The following is a 19,220-nucleotide window of genomic DNA, read 5'->3' on the forward strand; positions in this document are numbered from 1 at the left end:
TTCTTGTTTGATTACAGCACTGCAACACTGAGCAGCACACTGGAGGCAATCTCTTGAATGTGGCTTTGATGACTGACCATTGGAGAATCGCCCTTTTGTGATTTGAAGTCTTAGCTGGCTTTGGAATCTCTGGGTTAAGTAGCCGAGACGTAATTGGAAATTCATGACAACAGCAATTAAAGGCCTTCCTTCTAAGAGACTTAAAAGAGAGTCCAAGCAATTGGGCAAGGTTTGAGTTGTTTCTTTCGTCTACGACCACACCACAGGGAACGTACCGGTTCTCGTCCGATGACCGAAGTCAAGTCCTGTTGGGCGGCGTCAGTACCTGGCTGGGTGACCACCTGGGAATACGCCGTGTTGTAGACTTTTGGAGCCATTTTGGGACTGGACTCTTCAGAGAAGATTTCCATACGCCTCCACATCATTGATCCCTCTGTTTTCAAAATGTTGTCTTGTTTTTTTGGAATTATTTTTGCAGCAAGTTGACAGCATATTAGAAGATTTTCTTGTTTGATTACAGCACTGCAACACTGAGCAGCACACTGGAGGCAATCTCTTGAATGTGGCTTTGATGACTGACCATTGGAGAATCGCCCTTTTGTGATTTGAAGTCTTAGCTGGCTTTGGAATCTCTGGGTTAAGTAGCCGAGACGTAATTGGAAATTCATGACAACAGCAATTAAAGGCCTTCCTTCTAAGAGACTTAAAAGAGAGTCCAAGCAATTGGGCAAGGTTTGAGTTGTTTCTTTCGTCTACGACCACACCACAGGGAACGTACCGGTTCTCGTCCGATGACCGAAGTCAAGTCCTGTTGGACGGCGTCAGTACCTGGCTGGGTGACCACCTGGGAATACGCCGTGTTGTAGACTTTTGGAGCCATTTTGGGACTGGACTCTTCAGAGAAGATTTCCATACGCCTCCACATCATTGATCCCTCTGTTTTCAAAATGTTGTCTTTTTTTTTTGGAATTATTTTTGCAGCAAGTTGACAGCATATTAGAAGATTTTCTTGTTTGATTACAGCACTGCAACACTGAGCAGCACACTGGAGGCAATCTCTTGAATGTGGCTTTGATGACTGACCATTGGAGAATCGCCCTTTTGTGATTTGAAGTCTTAGCTGGCTTTGGAATCTCTGGGTTAAGTAGCCGAGACGTAATTGGAAATTCATGACAACAGCAATTAAAGGCCTTCCTTCTAAGAGACTTAAAAGAGAGTCCAAGCAATTGGGCAAGGTTTGAGTTGTTTCTTTCGTCTACGACCACACCACAGGGAACGTACCGGTTCTCGTCCGATGACCGAAGTCAAGTCCTGTTGGGCGGCGTCAGTACCTGGCTGGGTGACCACCTGGGAATACGCCGTGTTGTAGACTTTTGGAGCCATTTTGGGACTGGACTCTTCAGAGAAGATTTCCATACGCCTCCACATCATTGATCCCTCTGTTTTCAAAATGTTGTCTTTTTTTTTTGGAATTATTTTTCCAGCAAGTTGACAGCATATTAGAAGATTTTCTTGTTTGATTACAGCACTGCAACACTGAGCAGCACACTGGAGGCAATCTCTTGAATGTGGCTTTGATGACTGACCATTGGAGAATCGCCCTTTTGTGATTTGAAGTCTTAGCTGGCTTTGGAATCTCTGGGTTAAGTAGCCGAGACGTAATTGGAAATTCATGACAACAGCAATTAAAGGCCTTCCTTCTAAGAGACTTAAAAGAGAGTCCAAGCAATTGGGCAAGGTTTGAGTTGTTTCTTTCGTCTACGACCACACCACAGGGAACGTACCGGTTCTCGTCCGATGACCGAAGTCAAGTCCTGTTGGGCGGCGTCAGTACCTGGCTGGGTGACCACCTGGGAATACGCCGTGTTGTAGACTTTTGGAGCCATTTTGGGACTGGACTCTTCAGAGAAGATTTCCATACGCCTCCACATCATTGATCCCTCTGTTTTCAAAATGTTGTCTTTTTTTTTTGGAATTATTTTTGCAGCAAGTTGACAGCATATTAGAAGATTTTCTTGTTTGATTACAGCACTGCAACACTGAGCAGCACACTGGAGGCAATCTCTTGAATGTGGCTTTGATGACTGACCATTGGAGAATCGCCCTTTTGTGATTTGAAGTCTTAGCTGGCTTTGGAATCTCTGGGTTAAGTAGCCGAGACGTAATTGGAAATTCATGACAACAGCAGTTAAAGGCCTTCCTTCTAAGAGACTTAAAAGAGAGTCCAAGCAATTGGGCAAGGTTTGAGTTGTTTCTTTCGTCTACGACCACACCACAGGGAACGTACCGGTTCTCGTCCGATGACCGAAGTCAAGTCCTGTTGGGCGGCGTCAGTACCTGGCTGGGTGACCACCTGGGAATACGCCGTGTTGTAGACTTTTGGAGCCATTTTGGGACTGGACTCTTCAGAGAAGATTTCCATACGCCTCCACATCATTGATCCCTCTGTTTTCAAAATGTTGTCTTGTTTTTTTGGAATTATTTTTGCAGCAAGTTGACAGCATATTAGAAGATTTTCTTGTTTGATTACAGCACTGCAACACTGAGCAGCACACTGGAGGCAATCTCTTGAATGTGGCTTTGATGACTGACCATTGGAGAATCGCCCTTTTGTGATTTGAAGTCTTAGCTGGCTTTGGAATCTCTGGGTTAAGTAGCCGAGACGTAATTGGAAATTCATGACAACAGCAATTAAAGGCCTTCCTTCTAAGAGACTTAAAAGAGAGTCCAAGCAATTGGGCAAGGTTTGAGTTGTTTCTTTCGTCTACGACCACACCACAGGGAACGTACCGGTTCTCGTCCGATGACCGAAGTCAAGTCCTGTTGGACGGCGTCAGTACCTGGCTGGGTGACCACCTGGGAATACGCCGTGTTGTAGACTTTTGGAGCCATTTTGGGACTGGACTCTTCAGAGAAGATTTCCATACGCCTCCACATCATTGATCCCTCTGTTTTCAAAATGTTGTCTTTTTTTTTTGGAATTATTTTTGCAGCAAGTTGACAGCATATTAGAAGATTTTCTTGTTTGATTACAGCACTGCAACACTGAGCAGCACACTGGAGGCAATCTCTTGAATGTGGCTTTGATGACTGACCATTGGAGAATCGCCCTTTTGTGATTTGAAGTCTTAGCTGGCTTTGGAATCTCTGGGTTAAGTAGCCGAGACGTAATTGGAAATTCATGACAACAGCAATTAAAGGCCTTCCTTCTAAGAGACTTAAAAGAGAGTCCAAGCAATTGGGCAAGGTTTGAGTTGTTTCTTTCGTCTACGACCACACCACAGGGAACGTACCGGTTCTCGTCCGATGACCGAAGTCAAGTCCTGTTGGGCGGCGTCAGTACCTGGCTGGGTGACCACCTGGGAATACGCCGTGTTGTAGACTTTTGGAGCCATTTTGGGACTGGACTCTTCAGAGAAGATTTCCATACGCCTCCACATCATTGATCCCTCTGTTTTCAAAATGTTGTCTTTTTTTTTTGGAATTATTTTTCCAGCAAGTTGACAGCATATTAGAAGATTTTCTTGTTTGATTACAGCACTGCAACACTGAGCAGCACACTGGAGGCAATCTCTTGAATGTGGCTTTGATGACTGACCATTGGAGAATCGCCCTTTTGTGATTTGAAGTCTTAGCTGGCTTTGGAATCTCTGGGTTAAGTAGCCGAGACGTAATTGGAAATTCATGACAACAGCAATTAAAGGCCTTCCTTCTAAGAGACTTAAAAGAGAGTCCAAGCAATTGGGCAAGGTTTGAGTTGTTTCTTTCGTCTACGACCACACCACAGGGAACGTACCGGTTCTCGTCCGATGACCGAAGTCAAGTCCTGTTGGGCGGCGTCAGTACCTGGCTGGGTGACCACCTGGGAATACGCCGTGTTGTAGACTTTTGGAGCCATTTTGGGACTGGACTCTTCAGAGAAGATTTCCATACGCCTCCACATCATTGATCCCTCTGTTTTCAAAATGTTGTCTTTTTTTTTTGGAATTATTTTTGCAGCAAGTTGACAGCATATTAGAAGATTTTCTTGTTTGATTACAGCACTGCAACACTGAGCAGCACACTGGAGGCAATCTCTTGAATGTGGCTTTGATGACTGACCATTGGAGAATCGCCCTTTTGTGATTTGAAGTCTTAGCTGGCTTTGGAATCTCTGGGTTAAGTAGCCGAGACGTAATTGGAAATTCATGACAACAGCAGTTAAAGGCCTTCCTTCTAAGAGACTTAAAAGAGAGTCCAAGCAATTGGGCAAGGTTTGAGTTGTTTCTTTCGTCTACGACCACACCACAGGGAACGTACCGGTTCTCGTCCGATGACCGAAGTCAAGTCCTGTTGGGCGGCGTCAGTACCTGGCTGGGTGACCACCTGGGAATACGCCGTGTTGTAGACTTTTGGAGCCATTTTGGGACTGGACTCTTCAGAGAAGATTTCCATACGCCTCCACATCATTGATCCCTCTGTTTTCAAAATGTTGTCTTTTTTTTTTGGAATTATTTTTGCAGCAAGTTGACAGCATATTAGAAGATTTTCTTGTTTGATTACAGCACTGCAACACTGAGCAGCACACTGGAGGCAATCTCTTGAATGTGGCTTTGATGACTGACCATTGGAGAATCGCCCTTTTGTGATTTGAAGTCTTAGCTGGCTTTGGAATCTCTGGGTTAAGTAGCCGAGACGTAATTGGAAATTCATGACAACAGCAATTAAAGGCCTTCCTTCTAAGAGACTTAAAAGAGAGTCCAAGCAATTGGGCAAGGTTTGAGTTGTTTCTTTCGTCTACGACCACACCACAGGGAACGTACCGGTTCTCGTCCGATGACCGAAGTCAAGTCCTGTTGGGCGGCGTCAGTACCTGGCTGGGTGACCACCTGGGAATACGCCGTGTTGTAGACTTTTGGAGCCATTTTGGGACTGGACTCTTCAGAGAAGATTTCCATACGCCTCCACATCATTGATCCCTCTGTTTTCAAAATGTTGTCTTTTTTTTTTTGGAATTATTTTTCCAGCAAGTTGACAGCATATTAGAAGATTTTCTTGTTTGATTACAGCACTGCAACACTGAGCAGCACACTGGAGGCAATCTCTTGAATGTGGCTTTGATGACTGACCATTGGAGAATCGCCCTTTTGTGATTTGAAGTCTTAGCTGGCTTTGGAATCTCTGGGTTAAGTAGCCGAGACGTAATTGGAAATTCATGACAACAGCAATTAAAGGCCTTCCTTCTAAGAGACTTAAAAGAGAGTCCAAGCAATTGGGCAAGGTTTGAGTTGTTTCTTTCGTCTACGACCACACCACAGGGAGCGTACCGGTTCTCGTCCGATGACCGAAGTCAAGTCCTGTTGGGCGGCGTCAGTACCTGGCTGGGTGACCACCTGGGAATACGCCGTGTTGTAGACTTTTGGAGCCATTTTGGGACTGGACTCTTCAGAGAAGATTTCCATACGCCTCCACATCATTGATCCCTCTGTTTTCAAAATGTTGTCTTTTTTTTTTGGAATTATTTTTGCAGCAAGTTGACAGCATATTAGAAGATTTTCTTGTTTGATTACAGCACTGCAACACTGAGCAGCACACTGGAGGCAATCTCTTGAATGTGGCTTTGATGACTGACCATTGGAGAATCGCCCTTTTGTGATTTGAAGTCTTAGCTGGCTTTGGAATCTCTGGGTTAAGTAGCCGAGACGTAATTGGAAATTCATGACAACAGCAATTAAAGGCCTTCCTTCTAAGAGACTTAAAAGAGAGTCCAAGCAATTGGGCAAGGTTTGAGTTGTTTCTTTCGTCTACGACCACACCACAGGGAACGTACCGGTTCTCGTCCGATGACCGAAGTCAAGTCCTGTTGGGCGGCGTCAGTACCTGGCTGGGTGACCACCTGGGAATACGCCGTGTTGTAGACTTTTGGAGCCATTTTGGGACTGGACTCTTCAGAGAAGATTTCCATACGCCTCCACATCATTGATCCCTCTGTTTTCAAAATGTTGTCTTTTTTTTTTGGAATTATTTTTCCAGCAAGTTGACAGCATATTAGAAGATTTTCTTGTTTGATTACAGCACTGCAACACTGAGCAGCACACTGGAGGCAATCTCTTGAATGTGGCTTTGATGACTGACCATTGGAGAATCGCCCTTTTGTGATTTGAAGTCTTAGCTGGCTTTGGAATCTCTGGGTTAAGTAGCCGAGACGTAATTGGAAATTCATGACAACAGCAATTAAAGGCCTTCCTTCTAAGAGACTTAAAAGAGAGTCCAAGCAATTGGGCAAGGTTTGAGTTGTTTCTTTCGTCTACGACCACACCACAGGGAACGTACCGGTTCTCGTCCGATGACCGAAGTCAAGTCCTGTTGGGCGGCGTCAGTACCTGGCTGGGTGACCACCTGGGAATACGCCGTGTTGTAGACTTTTGGAGCCATTTTGGGACTGGACTCTTCAGAGAAGATTTCCATACGCCTCCACATCATTGATCCCTCTGTTTTCAAAATGTTGTCTTTTTTTTTGGAATTATTTTTCCAGCAAGTTGACAGCATATTAGAAGATTTTCTTGTTTGATTACAGCACTGCAACACTGAGCAGCACACTGGAGGCAATCTCTTGAATGTGGCTTTGATGACTGACCATTGGAGAATCGCCCTTTTGTGATTTGAAGTCTTAGCTGGCTTTGGAATCTCTGGGTTAAGTAGCCGAGACGTAATTGGAAATTCATGACAACAGCAATTAAAGGCCTTCCTTCTAAGAGACTTAAAAGAGAGTCCAAGCAATTGGGCAAGGTTTGAGTTGTTTCTTTCGTCTACGACCACACCACAGGGAACGTACCGGTTCTCGTCCGATGACCGAAGTCAAGTCCTGTTGGGCGGCGTCAGTACCTGGCTGGGTGACCACCTGGGAATACGCCGTGTTGTAGACTTTTGGAGCCATTTTGGGACTGGACTCTTCAGAGAAGATTTCCATACGCCTCCACATCATTGATCCCTCTGTTTTCAAAATGTTGTCTTTTTTTTTTGGAATTATTTTTGCAGCAAGTTGACAGCATATTAGAAGATTTTCTTGTTTGATTACAGCACTGCAACACTGAGCAGCACACTGGAGGCAATCTCTTGAATGTGGCTTTGATGACTGACCATTGGAGAATCGCCCTTTTGTGATTTGAAGTCTTAGCTGGCTTTGGAATCTCTGGGTTAAGTAGCCGAGACGTAATTGGAAATTCATGACAACAGCAATTAAAGGCCTTCCTTCTAAGAGACTTAAAAGAGAGTCCAAGCAATTGGGCAAGGTTTGAGTTGTTTCTTTCGTCTACGACCACACCACAGGGAACGTACCGGTTCTCGTCCGATGACCGAAGTCAAGTCCTGTTGGGCGGCGTCAGTACCTGGCTGGGTGACCACCTGGGAATACGCCGTGTTGTAGACTTTTGGAGCCATTTTGGGACTGGACTCTTCAGAGAAGATTTCCATACGCCTCCACATCATTGATCCCTCTGTTTTCAAAATGTTGTCTTTTTTTTTTGGAATTATTTTTGCAGCAAGTTGACAGCATATTAGAAGATTTTCTTGTTTGATTACAGCACTGCAACACTGAGCAGCACACTGGAGGCAATCTCTTGAATGTGGCTTTGATGACTGACCATTGGAGAATCGCCCTTTTGTGATTTGAAGTCTTAGCTGGCTTTGGAATCTCTGGGTTAAGTAGCCGAGACGTAATTGGAAATTCATGACAACAGCAATTAAAGGCCTTCCTTCTAAGAGACTTAAAAGAGAGTCCAAGCAATTGGGCAAGGTTTGAGTTGTTTCTTTCGTCTACGACCACACCACAGGGAACGTACCGGTTCTCGTCCGATCACCGAAGTCAAGTCCTGTTGGGCGGCGTCAGTACCTGGCTGGGTGACCACCTGGGAATACGCCGTGTTGTAGACTTTTGGAGCCATTTTGGGACTGGACTCTTCAGAGAAGATTTCCATACGCCTCCACATCATTGATCCCTCTGTTTTCAAAATGTTGTCTTTTTTTTTTGGAATTATTTTTGCAGCAAGTTGACAGCATATTAGAAGATTTTCTTGTTTGATTACAGCACTGCAACACTGAGCAGCACACTGGAGGCAATCTCTTGAATGTGGCTTTGATGACTGACCATTGGAGAATCGCCCTTTTGTGATTTGAAGTCTTAGCTGGCTTTGGAATCTCTGGGTTAAGTAGCCGAGACGTAATTGGAAATTCATGACAACAGCAATTAAAGGCCTTCCTTCTAAGAGACTTAAAAGAGAGTCCAAGCAATTGGGCAAGGTTTGAGTTGTTTCTTTCGTCTACGACCACACCACAGGGAACGTACCGGTTCTCGTCCGATGACCGAAGTCAAGTCCTGTTGGGCGGCGTCAGTACCTGGCTGGGTGACCACCTGGGAATACGCCGTGTTGTAGACTTTTGGAGCCATTTTGGGACTGGACTCTTCAGAGAAGATTTCCATACGCCTCCACATCATTGATCCCTCTGTTTTCAAAATGTTGTCTTTTTTTTTTTGGAATTATTTTTGCAGCAAGTTGACAGCATATTAGAAGATTTTCTTGTTTGATTACAGCACTGCAACACTGAGCAGCACACTGGAGGCAATCTCTTGAATGTGGCTTTGATGACTGACCATTGGAGAATCGCCCTTTTGTGATTTGAAGTCTTAGCTGGCTTTGGAATCTCTGGGTTAAGTAGCCGAGACGTAATTGGAAATTCATGACAACAGCAATTAAAGGCCTTCCTTCTAAGAGACTTAAAAGAGAGTCCAAGCAATTGGGCAAGGTTTGAGTTGTTTCTTTCGTCTACGACCACACCACAGGGAACGTACCGGTTCTCGTCCGATGACCGAAGTCAAGTCCTGTTGGGCGGCGTCAGTACCTGGCTGGGTGACCACCTGGGAATACGCCGTGTTGTAGACTTTTGGAGCCATTTTGGGACTGGACTCTTCAGAGAAGATTTCCATACGCCTCCACATCATTGATCCCTCTGTTTTCAAAATGTTGTCTTTTTTTTTTGGAATTATTTTTCCAGCAAGTTGACAGCATATTAGAAGATTTTCTTGTTTGATTACAGCACTGCAACACTGAGCAGCACACTGGAGGCAATCTCTTGAATGTGGCTTTGATGACTGACCATTGGAGAATCGCCCTTTTGTGATTTGAAGTCTTAGCTGGCTTTGGAATCTCTGGGTTAAGTAGCCGAGACGTAATTGGAAATTCATGACAACAGCAATTAAAGGCCTTCCTTCTAAGAGACTTAAAAGAGAGTCCAAGCAATTGGGCAAGGTTTGAGTTGTTTCTTTCGTCTACGACCACACCACAGGGAACGTACCGGTTCTCGTCCGATGACCGAAGTCAAGTCCTGTTGGGCGGCGTCAGTACCTGGCTGGGTGACCACCTGGGAATACGCCGTGTTGTAGACTTTTGGAGCCATTTTGGGACTGGACTCTTCAGAGAAGATTTCCATACGCCTCCACATCATTGATCCCTCTGTTTTCAAAATGTTGTCTTGTTTTTTTGGAATTATTTTTCCAGCAAGTTGACAGCATATTAGAAGATTTTCTTGTTTGATTACAGCACTGCAACACTGAGCAGCACACTGGAGGCAATCTCTTGAATGTGGCTTTGATGACTGACCATTGGAGAATCGCCCTTTTGTGATTTGAAGTCTTAGCTGGCTTTGGAATCTCTGGGTTAAGTAGCCGAGACGTAATTGGAAATTCATGACAACAGCAATTAAAGGCCTTCCTTCTAAGAGACTTAAAAGAGAGTCCAAGCAATTGGGCAAGGTTTGAGTTGTTTCTTTCGTCTACGACCACACCACAGGGAACGTACCGGTTCTCGTCCGATCACCGAAGTCAAGTCCTGTTGGGCGGCGTCAGTACCTGGCTGGGTGACCACCTGGGAATACGCCGTGTTGTAGACTTTTGGAGCCATTTTGGGACTGGACTCTTCAGAGAAGATTTCCATACGCCTCCACATCATTGATCCCTCTGTTTTCAAAATGTTGTCTTTTTTTTTTTGGAATTATTTTTGCAGCAAGTTGACAGCATATTAGAAGATTTTCTTGTTTGATTACAGCACTGCAACACTGAGCAGCACACTGGAGGCAATCTCTTGAATGTGGCTTTGATGACTGACCATTGGAGAATCGCCCTTTTGTGATTTGAAGTCTTAGCTGGCTTTGGAATCTCTGGGTTAAGTAGCCGAGACGTAATTGGAAATTCATGACAACAGCAATTAAAGGCCTTCCTTCTAAGAGACTTAAAAGAGAGTCCAAGCAATTGGGCAAGGTTTGAGTTGTTTCTTTCGTCTACGACCACACCACAGGGAACGTACCGGTTCTCGTCCGATGACCGAAGTCAAGTCCTGTTGGGCGGCGTCAGTACCTGGCTGGGTGACCACCTGGGAATACGCCGTGTTGTAGACTTTTGGAGCCATTTTGGGACTGGACTCTTCAGAGAAGATTTCCATACGCCTCCACATCATTGATCCCTCTGTTTTCAAAATGTTGTCTTTTTTTTTTGGAATTATTTTTCCAGCAAGTTGACAGCATATTAGAAGATTTTCTTGTTTGATTACAGCACTGCAACACTGAGCAGCACACTGGAGGCAATCTCTTGAATGTGGCTTTGATGACTGACCATTGGAGAATCGCCCTTTTGTGATTTGAAGTCTTAGCTGGCTTTGGAATCTCTGGGTTAAGTAGCCGAGACGTAATTGGAAATTCATGACAACAGCAATTAAAGGCCTTCCTTCTAAGAGACTTAAAAGAGAGTCCAAGCAATTGGGCAAGGTTTGAGTTGTTTCTTTCGTCTACGACCACACCACAGGGAACGTACCGGTTCTCGTCCGATGACCGAAGTCAAGTCCTGTTGGGCGGCGTCAGTACCTGGCTGGGTGACCACCTGGGAATACGCCGTGTTGTAGACTTTTGGAGCCATTTTGGGACTGGACTCTTCAGAGAAGATTTCCATACGCCTCCACATCATTGATCCCTCTGTTTTCAAAATGTTGTCTTGTTTTTTTGGAATTATTTTTCCAGCAAGTTGACAGCATATTAGAAGATTTTCTTGTTTGATTACAGCACTGCAACACTGAGCAGCACACTGGAGGCAATCTCTTGAATGTGGCTTTGATGACTGACCATTGGAGAATCGCCCTTTTGTGATTTGAAGTCTTAGCTGGCTTTGGAATCTCTGGGTTAAGTAGCCGAGACGTAATTGGAAATTCATGACAACAGCAATTAAAGGCCTTCCTTCTAAGAGACTTAAAAGAGAGTCCAAGCAATTGGGCAAGGTTTGAGTTGTTTCTTTCGTCTACGACCACACCACAGGGAACGTACCGGTTCTCGTCCGATGACCGAAGTCAAGTCCTGTTGGGCGGCGTCAGTACCTGGCTGGGTGACCACCTGGGAATACGCCGTGTTGTAGACTTTTGGAGCCATTTTGGGACTGGACTCTTCAGAGAAGATTTCCATACGCCTCCACATCATTGATCCCTCTGTTTTCAAAATGTTGTCTTTTTTTTTTTGGAATTATTTTTCCAGCAAGTTGACAGCATATTAGAAGATTTTCTTGTTTGATTACAGCACTGCAACACTGAGCAGCACACTGGAGGCAATCTCTTGAATGTGGCTTTGATGACTGACCATTGGAGAATCGCCCTTTTGTGATTTGAAGTCTTAGCTGGCTTTGGAATCTCTGGGTTAAGTAGCCGAGACGTAATTGGAAATTCATGACAACAGCAATTAAAGGCCTTCCTTCTAAGAGACTTAAAAGAGAGTCCAAGCAATTGGGCAAGGTTTGAGTTGTTTCTTTCGTCTACGACCACACCACAGGGAACGTACCGGTTCTCGTCCGATCACCGAAGTCAAGTCCTGTTGGGCGGCGTCAGTACCTGGCTGGGTGACCACCTGGGAATACGCCGTGTTGTAGACTTTTGGAGCCATTTTGGGACTGGACTCTTCAGAGAAGATTTCCATACGCCTCCACATCATTGATCCCTCTGTTTTCAAAATGTTGTCTTTTTTTTTGGAATTATTTTTGCAGCAAGTTGACAGCATATTAGAAGATTTTCTTGTTTGATTACAGCACTGCAACACTGAGCAGCACACTGGAGGCAATCTCTTGAATGTGGCTTTGATGACTGACCATTGGAGAATCGCCCTTTTGTGATTTGAAGTCTTAGCTGGCTTTGGAATCTCTGGGTTAAGTAGCCGAGACGTAATTGGAAATTCATGACAACAGCAATTAAAGGCCTTCCTTCTAAGAGACTTAAAAGAGAGTCCAAGCAATTGGGCAAGGTTTGAGTTGTTTCTTTCGTCTACGACCACACCACAGGGAACGTACCGGTTCTCGTCCGATGACCGAAGTCAAGTCCTGTTGGGCGGCGTCAGTACCTGGCTGGGTGACCACCTGGGAATACGCCGTGTTGTAGACTTTTGGAGCCATTTTGGGACTGGACTCTTCAGAGAAGATTTCCATACGCCTCCACATCATTGATCCCTCTGTTTTCAAAATGTTGTCTTTTTTTTTTGGAATTATTTTTCCAGCAAGTTGACAGCATATTAGAAGATTTTCTTGTTTGATTACAGCACTGCAACACTGAGCAGCACACTGGAGGCAATCTCTTGAATGTGGCTTTGATGACTGACCATTGGAGAATCGCCCTTTTGTGATTTGAAGTCTTAGCTGGCTTTGGAATCTCTGGGTTAAGTAGCCGAGACGTAATTGGAAATTCATGACAACAGCAATTAAAGGCCTTCCTTCTAAGAGACTTAAAAGAGAGTCCAAGCAATTGGGCAAGGTTTGAGTTGTTTCTTTCGTCTACGACCACACCACAGGGAACGTACCGGTTCTCGTCCGATGACCGAAGTCAAGTCCTGTTGGGCGGCGTCAGTACCTGGCTGGGTGACCACCTGGGAATACGCCGTGTTGTAGACTTTTGGAGCCATTTTGGGACTGGACTCTTCAGAGAAGATTTCCATACGCCTCCACATCATTGATCCCTCTGTTTTCAAAATGTTGTCTTTTTTTTTTGGAATTATTTTTCCAGCAAGTTGACAGCATATTAGAAGATTTTCTTGTTTGATTACAGCACTGCAACACTGAGCAGCACACTGGAGGCAATCTCTTGAATGTGGCTTTGATGACTGACCATTGGAGAATCGCCCTTTTGTGATTTGAAGTCTTAGCTGGCTTTGGAATCTCTGGGTTAAGTAGCCGAGACGTAATTGGAAATTCATGACAACAGCAATTAAAGGCCTTCCTTCTAAGAGACTTAAAAGAGAGTCCAAGCAATTGGGCAAGGTTTGAGTTGTTTCTTTCGTCTACGACCACACCACAGGGAACGTACCGGTTCTCGTCCGATGACCGAAGTCAAGTCCTGTTGGGCGGCGTCAGTACCTGGCTGGGTGACCACCTGGGAATACGCCGTGTTGTAGACTTTTGGAGCCATTTTGGGACTGGACTCTTCAGAGAAGATTTCCATACGCCTCCACATCATTGATCCCTCTGTTTTCAAAATGTTGTCTTTTTTTTTTGGAATTATTTTTCCAGCAAGTTGACAGCATATTAGAAGATTTTCTTGTTTGATTACAGCACTGCAACACTGAGCAGCACACTGGAGGCAATCTCTTGAATGTGGCTTTGATGACTGACCATTGGAGAATCGCCCTTTTGTGATTTGAAGTCTTAGCTGGCTTTGGAATCTCTGGGTTAAGTAGCCGAGACGTAATTGGAAATTCATGACAACAGCAATTAAAGGCCTTCCTTCTAAGAGACTTAAAAGAGAGTCCAAGCAATTGGGCAAGGTTTGAGTTGTTTCTTTCGTCTACGACCACACCACAGGGAACGTACCGGTTCTCGTCCGATGACCGAAGTCAAGTCCTGTTGGGCGGCGTCAGTACCTGGCTGGGTGACCACCTGGGAATACGCCGTGTTGTAGACTTTTGGAGCCATTTTGGGACTGGACTCTTCAGAGAAGATTTCCATACGCCTCCACATCATTGATCCCTCTGTTTTCAAAATGTTGTCTTTTTTTTTGGAATTATTTTTCCAGCAAGTTGACAGCATATTAGAAGATTTTCTTGTTTGATTACAGCACTGCAACACTGAGCAGCACACTGGAGGCAATCTCTTGAATGTGGCTTTGATGACTGACCATTGGAGAATCGCCCTTTTGTGATTTGAAGTCTTAGCTGGCTTTGGAATCTCTGGGTTAAGTAGCCGAGACGTAATTGGAAATTCATGACAACAGCAATTAAAGGCCTTCCTTCTAAGAGACTTAAAAGAGAGTCCAAGCAATTGGGCAAGGTTTGAGTTGTTTCTTTCGTCTACGACCACACCACAGGGAACGTACCGGTTCTCGTCCGATGACCGAAGTCAAGTCCTGTTGGGCGGCGTCAGTACCTGGCTGGGTGACCACCTGGGAATACGCCGTGTTGTAGACTTTTGGAGCCATTTTGGGACTGGACTCTTCAGAGAAGATTTCCATACGCCTCCACATCATTGATCCCTCTGTTTTCAAAATGTTGTCTTTTTTTTTTGGAATTATTTTTCCAGCAAGTTGACAGCATATTAGAAGATTTTCTTGTTTGATTACAGCACTGCAACACTGAGCAGCACACTGGAGGCAATCTCTTGAATGTGGCTTTGATGACTGACCATTGGAGAATCGCCCTTTTGTGATTTGAAGTCTTAGCTGGCTTTGGAATCTCTGGGTTAAGTAGCCGAGACGTAATTGGAAATTCATGACAACAGCAATTAAAGGCCTTCCTTCTAAGAGACTTAAAAGAGAGTCCAAGCAATTGGGCAAGGTTTGAGTTGTTTCTTTCGTCTACGACCACACCACAGGGAACGTACCGGTTCTCGTCCGATGACCGAAGTCAAGTCCTGTTGGGCGGCGTCAGTACCTGGCTGGGTGACCACCTGGGAATACGCCGTGTTGTAGACTTTTGGAGCCATTTTGGGACTGGACTCTTCAGAGAAGATTTCCATACGCCTCCACATCATTGATCCCTCTGTTTTCAAAATGTTGTCTTTTTTTTTGGAATTATTTTTCCAGCAAGTTGACAGCATATTAGAAGATTTTCTTGTTTGATTACAGCACTGCAACACTGAGCAGCACACTGGAGGCAATCTCTTGAATGTGGCTTTGATGACTGACCATTGGAGAATCGCCCTTTTGTGATTTGAAGTCTTAGCTGGCTTTGGAATCTCTGGGTTAAGTAGCCGAGACGTAATTGGAAATTCATGACAACAGCAATTAAAGGCCTTCCTTCTAAGAGACTTAAAAGAGAGTCCAAGCAATTGGGCAAGGTTTGAGTTGTTTCTTTCGTCTACGACCACACCACAGGGAACGTACCGGTTCTCGTCCGATGACCGAAGTCAAGTCCTGTTGGGCGGCGTCAGTACCTGGCTGGGTGACCACCTGGGAATACGCCGTGTTGTAGACTTTTGGAGCCATTTTGGGACTGGACTCTTCAGAGAAGATTTCCATACGCCTCCACATCATTGATCCCTCTGTTTTCAAAATGTTGTCTTTTTTTTTTGGAATTATTTTTCCAGCAAGTTGACAGCATATTAGAAGATTTTCTTGTTTGATTACAGCACTGCAACACTGAGCAGCACACTGGAGGCAATCTCTTGAATGTGGCTTTGATGACTGACCATTGGAGAATCGCCCTTTTGTGATTTGAAGTCTTAGCTGGCTTTGGAATCTCTGGGTTAAGTAGCCGAGACGTAATTGGAAATTCATGACAACAGCAATTAAAGGCCTTCCTTCTAAGAGACTTAAAAGAGAGTCCAAGCAATTGGGCAAGGTTTGAGTTGTTTCTTTCGTCTACGACCACACCACAGGGAACGTACCGGTTCTCGTCCGATGACCGAAGTCAAGTCCTGTTGGGCGGCGTCAGTACCTGGCTGGGTGACCACCTGGGAATACGCCGTGTTGTAGACTTTTGGAGCCATTTTGGGACTGGACTCTTCAGAAAAGATTTCCATACGCCTCCACATCATTGATCCCTCTGTTTTCAAAATGTTGTCTTTTTTTTTGGAATTATTTTTCCAGCAAGTTGACAGCATATTAGAAGATTTTCTTGTTTGATTACAGCACTGCAACACTGAGCAGCACACTGGAGGCAATCTCTTGAATGTGGCTTTGATGACTGACCATTGGAGAGTCGCCCTTTTGTGATTTGAAGTCTTAGCTGGCTTTGGAATCTCTGGGTTAAGTAGCCGAGACGTAATTGGAAATTCATGACAACAGCAATTAAAGGCCTTCCTTCTAAGAGACTTAAAAGAGAGTCCAAGCAATTGGGCAAGGTTTGAGTTGTTTCTTTCGTCTACGACCACACCACAGGGAACGTAGCGGTTCTCGTCCGATCACCGAAGTCAAGTCCTGTTGGGCGGCGTCAGTACCTGGCTGGGTGACCACCTGGGAATACGCCGTGTTGTAGACTTTTGGAGCCATTTTGGGACTGGACTCTTCAGAGAAGATTTCCATACGCCTCCACATCATTGATCCCTCTGTTTTCAAAATGTTGTCTTTTTTTTTTGGAATTATTTTTCCAGCAAGTTGACAGCATATTAGAAGATTTTCTTGTTTGATTACAGCACTGCAACACTGAGCAGCACACTGGAGGCAATCTCTTGAATGTGGCTTTGATGACTGACCATTGGAGAATCGCCCTTTTGTGATTTGAAGTCTTAGCTGGCTTTGGAATCTCTGGGTTAAGTAGCCGAGACGTAATTGGAAATTCATGACAACAGCAATTAAAGGCCTTCCTTCTAAGAGACTTAAAAGAGAGTCCAAGCAATTGGGCAAGGTTTGAGTTGTTTCTTTCGTCTACGACCACACCACAGGGAACGTACCGGTTCTCGTCCGATGACCGAAGTCAAGTCCTGTTGGGCGGCGTCAGTACCTGGCTGGGTGACCACCTGGGAATACGCCGTGTTGTAGACTTTTGGAGCCATTTTGGGACTGGACTCTTCAGAGAAGATTTCCATACGCCTCCACATCATTGATCCCTCTGTTTTCAAAATGTTGTCTTTTTTTTTGGAATTATTTTTCCAGCAAGTTGACAGCATATTAGAAGATTTTCTTGTTTGATTACAGCACTGCAACACTGAGCAGCACACTGGAGGCAATCTCTTGAATGTGGCTTTGATGACTGACCATTGGAGAGTCGCCCTTTTGTGATTTGAAGTCTTAGCTGGCTTTGGAATCTCTGGGTTAAGTAGCCGAGACGTAATTGGAAATTCATGACAACAGCAATTAAAGGCCTTCCTTCTAAGAGACTTAAAAGAGAGTCCAAGCAATTGGGCAAGGTTTGAGTTGTTTCTTTCGTCTACGACCACACCACAGGGAACGTAGCGGTTCTCGTCCGATGACCGAAGTCAAGTCCTGTTGGGCGGCGTCAGTACCTGGCTGGGTGACCACCTGGGAATACGCCGTGTTGTAGACTTTTGGAGCCATTTTGGGACTGGACTCTTCAGAGAAGATTTCCATACGCCTCCACATCATTGATCCCTCTGTTTTCAAAATGTTGTCTTTTTTTTTTGGAATTATTTTTGCAGCAAGTTGACAGCATATTAGAAGATTTTCTTGTTTGATTACAGCACTGCAACACTGAGCAGCACACTGGAGGCAATCTCTTGAATGTGGCTTTGATGACTGACCTTGGAGAGTCGCCCTTTTGTGATTTGAAGTCTTAGCTGGCTTTGGAATCTCTGGGTTAAGTAGCCGAGACGTAATTGGAAATTCATGACAACAGCAATTAAAGGCCTTCCTTCTAAGAGACTTAAAAGAGAGTCCAAGCAATTGGGCAAGGTTTGAGTTGTTTCTTTCGTCTACGACCACACCACAGGGAACGTACCGGTTCTCGTCCGATGACCGAAGTCAAGTCCTGTTGGGCGGCGTCAGTACCTGGCTGGGTGACCACCTGGGAATACGCCGTGTTGTAGACTTTTGGAGCCATTTTGGGACTGGACTCTTCAGAGAAGATTTCCATACGCCTCCACATCATTGATCCCTCTGTTTTCAAAATGTTGTCTTTTTTTTTTGGAATTATTTTTGCAGCAAGTTGACAGCATATTAGAAGATTTTCTTGTTTGATTACAGCACTGCAACACTGAGCAGCACACTGGAGGCAATCTCTTGAATGTGGCTTTGATGACTGACCATTGGAGAATCGCCCTTTTGTGATTTGAAGTCTTAGCTGGCTTTGGAATCTCTGGGTTAAGTAGCCGAGACGTAATTGGAAATTCATGACAACAGCAATTAAAGGCCTTCCTTCTAAGAGACTTAAAAGAGAGTCCAAGCAATTGGGCAAGGTTTGAGTTGTTTCTTTCGTCTACGACCACACCACAGGGAACGTACCGGTTCTCGTCCGATGACCGAAGTCAAGTCCTGTTGGGCGGCGTCAGTACCTGGCTGGGTGACCACCTGGGAATACGCCGTGTTGTAGACTTTTGGAGCCATTTTGGGACTGGACTCTTCAGAGAAGATTTCCATACGCCTCCACATCATTGATCCCTCTGTTTTCAAAATGTTGTCTTTTTTTTTTGGAATTATTTTTCCAGCAAGTTGACAGCATATTAGAAGATTTTCTTGTTTGATTACAGCACTGCAACACTGAGCAGCACACTGGAGGCAATCTCTTGAATGTGGCTTTGATGACTGACCATTGGAGAATCGCCCTTTTGTGATTTGAAGTCTTAGCTGGCTTTGGAATCTCTGGGTTAAGTAGCCGAGACGTAATTGGAAATTCATGACAACAGCAATTAAAGGCCTTCCTTCTAAGAGACTTAAAAGAGAGTCCAAGCAATTGGGCAAGGTTTGAGTTGTTTCTTTCGTCTACGACCACACCACAGGGAACGTACCGGTTCTCGTCCGATGACCGAAGTCAAGTCCTGTTGGGCGGCGTCAGTACCTGGCTGGGTGACCACCTGGGAATACGCCGTGTTGTAGACTTTTGGAGCCATTTTGGGACTGGACTCTTCAGAGAAGATTTCCATACGCCTCCACATCATTGATCCCTCTGTTTTCAAAATGTTGTCTGTTTTTTTTGGAATTATTTTTCCAGCAAGTTGACAGCATATTAGAAGATTTTCTTGTTTGATTACAGCACTGCAACACTGAGCAGCACACTGGAGGCAATCTCTTGAATGTGGCTTTGATGGCTGACCATTGGAGAGTCGCCCTTTTGTGATGTGAAGT

At 44.8% G+C, this 19,220-nt stretch overlaps 3 non-coding genes and 35 pseudogenes across 3 annotated transcripts; all 38 read left to right on the top strand.

Moving 5' to 3' along the window:
- The first annotated feature begins 247 nt into the window (after positions 1-247).
- Positions 248-366, top strand: LOC149100572 (5S ribosomal RNA; annotated as a pseudogene).
- A 384-nt stretch (positions 367-750) lies between these two features.
- Positions 751-869, top strand: LOC149100573 (5S ribosomal RNA; annotated as a pseudogene).
- A 384-nt stretch (positions 870-1,253) lies between these two features.
- Positions 1,254-1,372, top strand: LOC149100574 (5S ribosomal RNA; annotated as a pseudogene).
- A 384-nt stretch (positions 1,373-1,756) lies between these two features.
- Positions 1,757-1,875, top strand: LOC149100575 (5S ribosomal RNA; annotated as a pseudogene).
- Positions 1,876-2,259: 384 nt separating this feature from the next.
- Positions 2,260-2,378, top strand: LOC149100576 (5S ribosomal RNA; annotated as a pseudogene).
- A 384-nt stretch (positions 2,379-2,762) lies between these two features.
- Positions 2,763-2,881, top strand: LOC149100577 (5S ribosomal RNA; annotated as a pseudogene).
- A 384-nt stretch (positions 2,882-3,265) lies between these two features.
- On the top strand, positions 3,266-3,384 carry LOC149100578 (5S ribosomal RNA; annotated as a pseudogene).
- Positions 3,385-3,768: 384 nt separating this feature from the next.
- On the top strand, positions 3,769-3,887 carry LOC149100579 (5S ribosomal RNA; annotated as a pseudogene).
- Positions 3,888-4,271: 384 nt separating this feature from the next.
- On the top strand, positions 4,272-4,390 carry LOC149100580 (5S ribosomal RNA; annotated as a pseudogene).
- A 384-nt stretch (positions 4,391-4,774) lies between these two features.
- Positions 4,775-4,893, top strand: LOC149100581 (5S ribosomal RNA; annotated as a pseudogene).
- Positions 4,894-5,278: 385 nt separating this feature from the next.
- On the top strand, positions 5,279-5,397 carry LOC149100582 (5S ribosomal RNA; annotated as a pseudogene).
- Positions 5,398-5,781: 384 nt separating this feature from the next.
- LOC149100583 (5S ribosomal RNA) lies at positions 5,782-5,900 on the top strand (annotated as a pseudogene).
- A 384-nt stretch (positions 5,901-6,284) lies between these two features.
- On the top strand, positions 6,285-6,403 carry LOC149100584 (5S ribosomal RNA; annotated as a pseudogene).
- A 383-nt stretch (positions 6,404-6,786) lies between these two features.
- On the top strand, positions 6,787-6,905 carry LOC149100585 (5S ribosomal RNA; annotated as a pseudogene).
- Positions 6,906-7,289: 384 nt separating this feature from the next.
- On the top strand, positions 7,290-7,408 carry LOC149100586 (5S ribosomal RNA; annotated as a pseudogene).
- A 384-nt stretch (positions 7,409-7,792) lies between these two features.
- Positions 7,793-7,911, top strand: LOC149100587 (5S ribosomal RNA). Its single transcript, XR_016203289.1, has one exon. It is a non-coding gene; the product is annotated as a 5S ribosomal RNA (ribosomal RNA).
- Positions 7,912-8,295: 384 nt separating this feature from the next.
- LOC149100588 (5S ribosomal RNA) lies at positions 8,296-8,414 on the top strand (annotated as a pseudogene).
- Positions 8,415-8,799: 385 nt separating this feature from the next.
- Positions 8,800-8,918, top strand: LOC149100589 (5S ribosomal RNA; annotated as a pseudogene).
- Positions 8,919-9,302: 384 nt separating this feature from the next.
- On the top strand, positions 9,303-9,421 carry LOC149100590 (5S ribosomal RNA; annotated as a pseudogene).
- Positions 9,422-9,805: 384 nt separating this feature from the next.
- LOC149100591 (5S ribosomal RNA) lies at positions 9,806-9,924 on the top strand. The gene has a single exon (XR_016203191.1). It is a non-coding gene; the product is annotated as a 5S ribosomal RNA (ribosomal RNA).
- Positions 9,925-10,309: 385 nt separating this feature from the next.
- LOC149100592 (5S ribosomal RNA) lies at positions 10,310-10,428 on the top strand (annotated as a pseudogene).
- Positions 10,429-10,812: 384 nt separating this feature from the next.
- On the top strand, positions 10,813-10,931 carry LOC149100593 (5S ribosomal RNA; annotated as a pseudogene).
- Positions 10,932-11,315: 384 nt separating this feature from the next.
- Positions 11,316-11,434, top strand: LOC149100594 (5S ribosomal RNA; annotated as a pseudogene).
- A 385-nt stretch (positions 11,435-11,819) lies between these two features.
- On the top strand, positions 11,820-11,938 carry LOC149100595 (5S ribosomal RNA). Its single transcript, XR_016203192.1, has one exon. It is a non-coding gene; the product is annotated as a 5S ribosomal RNA (ribosomal RNA).
- Positions 11,939-12,321: 383 nt separating this feature from the next.
- Positions 12,322-12,440, top strand: LOC149100596 (5S ribosomal RNA; annotated as a pseudogene).
- Positions 12,441-12,824: 384 nt separating this feature from the next.
- On the top strand, positions 12,825-12,943 carry LOC149100597 (5S ribosomal RNA; annotated as a pseudogene).
- A 384-nt stretch (positions 12,944-13,327) lies between these two features.
- On the top strand, positions 13,328-13,446 carry LOC149100598 (5S ribosomal RNA; annotated as a pseudogene).
- A 384-nt stretch (positions 13,447-13,830) lies between these two features.
- LOC149100599 (5S ribosomal RNA) lies at positions 13,831-13,949 on the top strand (annotated as a pseudogene).
- A 383-nt stretch (positions 13,950-14,332) lies between these two features.
- Positions 14,333-14,451, top strand: LOC149100600 (5S ribosomal RNA; annotated as a pseudogene).
- A 384-nt stretch (positions 14,452-14,835) lies between these two features.
- Positions 14,836-14,954, top strand: LOC149100601 (5S ribosomal RNA; annotated as a pseudogene).
- Positions 14,955-15,337: 383 nt separating this feature from the next.
- Positions 15,338-15,456, top strand: LOC149100602 (5S ribosomal RNA; annotated as a pseudogene).
- Positions 15,457-15,840: 384 nt separating this feature from the next.
- Positions 15,841-15,959, top strand: LOC149100603 (5S ribosomal RNA; annotated as a pseudogene).
- A 383-nt stretch (positions 15,960-16,342) lies between these two features.
- Positions 16,343-16,461, top strand: LOC149100604 (5S ribosomal RNA; annotated as a pseudogene).
- A 384-nt stretch (positions 16,462-16,845) lies between these two features.
- On the top strand, positions 16,846-16,964 carry LOC149100605 (5S ribosomal RNA; annotated as a pseudogene).
- Positions 16,965-17,347: 383 nt separating this feature from the next.
- Positions 17,348-17,466, top strand: LOC149100606 (5S ribosomal RNA; annotated as a pseudogene).
- A 383-nt stretch (positions 17,467-17,849) lies between these two features.
- LOC149100607 (5S ribosomal RNA) lies at positions 17,850-17,968 on the top strand (annotated as a pseudogene).
- Positions 17,969-18,352: 384 nt separating this feature from the next.
- On the top strand, positions 18,353-18,471 carry LOC149100608 (5S ribosomal RNA; annotated as a pseudogene).
- Positions 18,472-18,855: 384 nt separating this feature from the next.
- Positions 18,856-18,974, top strand: LOC149100609 (5S ribosomal RNA; annotated as a pseudogene).
- The last annotated feature ends 246 nt before the right edge of the window (positions 18,975-19,220 follow it).

The sequence above is a fragment of the Orbicella faveolata genome, unplaced genomic scaffold (assembly GCF_042242905.1).
Source record: "Orbicella faveolata isolate gen_17 unplaced genomic scaffold, um_ofav_v1 contig_4, whole genome shotgun sequence".
Lineage (NCBI taxonomy): Eukaryota > Metazoa > Cnidaria > Anthozoa > Scleractinia > Merulinidae > Orbicella > Orbicella faveolata.